This window comes from Arachis stenosperma, chromosome 7, assembly GCF_014773155.1.
Source record: "Arachis stenosperma cultivar V10309 chromosome 7, arast.V10309.gnm1.PFL2, whole genome shotgun sequence".
Lineage (NCBI taxonomy): Eukaryota > Viridiplantae > Streptophyta > Magnoliopsida > Fabales > Fabaceae > Arachis > Arachis stenosperma.
The window spans coordinates 20,855,013-20,859,196 of NC_080383.1; the positions used below are offsets into that span (position 1 = coordinate 20,855,013).

Consider the following 4,184-nt stretch of genomic DNA (forward strand, 5'->3'; position numbering starts at 1 on the left):
AGTTAAAATTCACTTTTCTGGACTTTACTATGAGTTTGTGTGTTTTTCTGTGATTTCAGGTATTTTCTGGCTGAAATTGAGGGACCTGAGCAAAAATCTGATCCAGAGACTCAAAAGGACTGCAGATGCTGTTGGATTCTGACCTCCCTGCACTCGAAGTGGATTTTCTGGAGCTACAGAAGCCCAATTGGCGCGCTCTCAACGGCGTTGGAAAGTAGACATCCTGGGCTTTCCAGCAATATATAATAGTCCATACTTTGCCCAAGATTTGATGGCCCAAACCGGCGTTCAAAGTCACCTCAAGAAATTCCAGCGTTAAACGCCGGAACTGGCACCTAATTGGGAGTTAAACGCCCAAACTGGCACTAAAGCTGGCGTTTAACTCCAAGGAGAGTCTCTACACGAAATTGCTTCATTGCTCAGCCCAAGCACACACCAAGTGGGCCCGGAAGTGGATTTTTCTGTCATTTACTCATCTATGTACTAGTTTTCTATAAGTAGGACCTTTTACTATTGTATTAGAGAGCCTTTTGATCATGATTTGATGATTGAACCCTCTTTTGGGAGGCTGGCCATTCGGCCATGCCTAGACCTTGTTCTTATGTATTTTCAACGGTGGAGTTTCTACACACCATAGATTAAGGTGTGGAGCTCTGCTGTACCTCGAGTATTAATGCAATTACTATTGTTCTTCCATTCAATTCCGCTTGTTCTTTGTCCAAGATATCACTTGTTCTTCAACATGATGAAGGTGATGATTGACGCCCATCACCATTCTCACCCATGAACAAGGTGACTGACAACCATTCTTGTTCTACAAGCATCTGAGGCTTAGTGAATATCTCTTGGATTCCCGATTGCACGATGCATGGTTGATCGCCTGACAACCGAGTGCTCGCCTGACAAACGAGCCAACCATTCCGTGAGATCAGAGTCTTCGTGGTATAGGCAAGAACTGATGGCAGCATTCAAGAGAATCCGGAAGGTCTAACCTTGTCTGTGGTATTCTGAGTAGGATTCAATGACTGAATGACTGTGACGTGCTTCAAACTCCTAGCAGGCTAGGGCGTTAGTGACAGACGCAAAAGTATCAATGGATATTATTCCGGCCTGACCGAGAACCGACAGCTGAATTCCGCTATGCCGTGACAGGACATATGCAATCGCTTTCACTGAGAGGATGGGAGGTAGCTGCTGACAACAGTGAAACCCTACACGAGCTTACCATGGAAAGGAGTAAGAAGGATTGGATGAAGGCAGTAGGAAAGCAGAGAGACGGAAGGGAAGGCATCTTCATACACTTGTCTGAAGCTCTTACACCAATGATATACATAAGTATCACTATCTTTATATTCTATATTATTTTCATTCATCATCATACACATTTGAGTCTGCCTGACTAAGATTTACAAGATGACCATAGCTTGCTTCAATGCTAACAATCTCCGTGGGATCGACCCTTACTCACGTAAGGTATTACTTGGACGACCCAGTGCACTTGCTGGTTAGTTGTGCGAAGTTGTGTAATGCCATGGTATTGAGCTACCACGTTTTTGGAGCCATTACCGGGGATTATGAGAGTTGTGAAAAAGTATTGTTCACAATTTCGCGCACCAAGTTTTTGGCGCCGTTGCCGGGGATTGTTCAAGTTTTGAGCAAGCTTTTGGTAACAATGCCTGGGATTGTTCTAGTTTGGACAACTGACGGTTCATCTTGTTGCTTAGATTAGGTATTTTTTTTTCGAAATTCTTGAAGGTGAATTCTAGAGTTTCATGATGATTTGTTGAAATCTGGCTGGCTGAGAAGCCATGTCTAATCTGATTGGACCGAGGTTTCAACTTATCACCACAAGAGCGTGTTGATTCTCATTAATTTTGCTCTTGGAGCAGTGATCTGCTAAGATTTGGCTGACCTTTGGTCATGTCTAGTGTTTTGGACCGAAGCTTTCTTTGAAAGCTTGGCTGGCTGTGAAGCCATGTCTAATTCCTGGACCGGAGTCTTAGACTAACATTGCACTGATTCCTGGAATTCTCATTAAGAATTTTGATATCTTTTGCCACTTAATTTTTGAAAAATACAAAAAAAAATTACAAAAATCATAAAATCCAAAAATATTTCTTGTTTGAGTCTAGAGTCTCATCTTAAGTCTAGTGTCAAATGCATGTTCTTGTTATATTTTTCGAATCCATGCATATATTTCTTTGTTTTGATCTTTAAATTCTTTTGGCTTGAGTGTTTATGTGTCTCATATAGTGTTAGTAGTGTGCAAACTGCTAAGTTTGGTGTCTTGCATGCATTGTTATTTGATTCTTATTGCATTTTGATTATTAAAAATCCAAAAATACTTTTAATTTGTGTCTTTTCAAGTCAATGATACAAAGAATTGAAGATTCAGAACATACTGCAGAGGAATTATACAGAAAAAGCTGAGCATTCAAAAATGCCCAGTGAAAAAGGCAGACTGGCGTTTAAACGCCAGCCAGGGTACCTGGTTGGGCGTTTAACGCCCAAAAAGGGTGCATTTTGGGCGTTAAACGCCAGAATGTATACCATTCTGGGCGTTTAACGCCAGGATGGTGCTAGGGGGAAGATTTTGTTTTCAAAATCAATTTTTTTCAAGTTTTCAAAGTTTTTCAAAATCAAATCTTTTTCAAATCATATCTTTTCAATCAAATGTTTTCAAAATCAATTTCTTTCCTTTTTCAAAGATACTTACTAACAATCAATGATTTGATTGAACATTTTTTGCCTTTTCTGTTGAGGAAGGTTTTATGTTTGAATCATATCTTTTCTTGTTAGGCAAGTCATTAATTTTTAAAATCATATCTTTTCAAATTGTTTTCAAATCATATCTTTTCAAATTGTTTTCAAATCATAACTTCTCAATCACATCTTTTTAAAACCATAACTTTTCAATCAAATCTTTTTAACCTCATCTTTTTCAAAATAGTTTTCAATCAAATCTTTTTAATTTCTAATTTCAAAATCTTTTTCAAAAATCACTTGATTTCTTTTTCACTTTTAATTTCAAAAATTATCAATCAAATTTTCAAAATGTTTTCAAAATCTTTTAAATGAATTTTCGAAAATTCTCTTCCCTCCTTCTCACATCCTACTATTTATGGAGTACCACTCCTTCTAAATGCACAATTCGAACCTTATCTAATTAAAGTTCGAATTCTTCTTCTCCTTCTTCTTTCTATTTCTTTGTTCCTCTGACACTTCAAGGAATCTCTATACTGTGACATAGAGGATTCCACATTTTCTTTTTCTCTTCTCTTTCATATGAGCAGGAGCAGAGACAAAGGCATTCTTGTTGAAGCTGATCCTGAACCTGAGAGGACCCTGAAGAGAAAGCTAAGAGAAGCCAAAGCACAACTCTCTTTAGAGGACCTGACCGAACTCTTCAAGGAAGAAGAACACATGGCAGCCGAAAACAACAACAATGCCAACAATGCAAGGAAGGTGCTGGGTGACTTCACTGCACCTACTCCTGATTTCTATGGGAGAAGCATCTCTATCCCTGCCATTGGAGCAAACAACTTTGAGCTTAAGCCTCAATTAGTTTCTCTAATGCAACAGAATTGCAAGTTCCATGGACTTCCAATGGAAGATCCTCATCAGTTTTTAGCTGAATTCTTGCAAATCTGTGACACAGTCAAGACTAATGGGGTTAACCCTGAGGTCTATAGACTGATGCTATTCCCTTTTGCTGTAAGAGACAGAGCTAGAATATGGTTGGATTCTCAACCCAAAGAAAGTCTGGACTCTTGGGAAAAGCTAGTCAATGCCTTCTTGGCAAAGTTCTTTCCACCACAAAGATGGAGTAAGCTTAGAGTGGAAGTCCAAACCTTCAGACAGAAGGATGGAGAATCCCTCTATGAAGCTTGGGAAAGATACAAACAATTAATCAGAAGATGTCCCTCAGACATGCTTTCTGAATGGAGCATCATAGGTATTTTCTATGATGGTCTCTCTGAACTATCCAAGATGTCTTTGGATAGCTCTGCTGGAGGATCTCTTCATCTGAAGAAGACGCCTGCAGAGGCTCAAGAGCTAATTGAAATGGTTGCAAATAACCAATTCATGTATACTTCTGAAAGAAATCCTGTGAACAATGGGACTAGTCAGAAGAAAGGAGTTCTTGAGATTGACACTCTGAATGCCATATTGGCTCAGAACAA

The 4,184-nt window shown here is 39.2% G+C and overlaps 1 non-coding gene across 1 annotated transcript; it reads right to left on the reverse strand.

Moving 5' to 3' along the window:
- Positions 1-3,828: 3,828 nt before the first annotated feature.
- LOC130942537 (small nucleolar RNA R71) lies at positions 3,829-3,936 on the reverse strand. The gene has a single exon (XR_009071104.1). It is a non-coding gene; the product is annotated as a small nucleolar RNA R71 (small nucleolar RNA).
- Between the last annotated feature and the right edge of the window lie 248 nt (positions 3,937-4,184).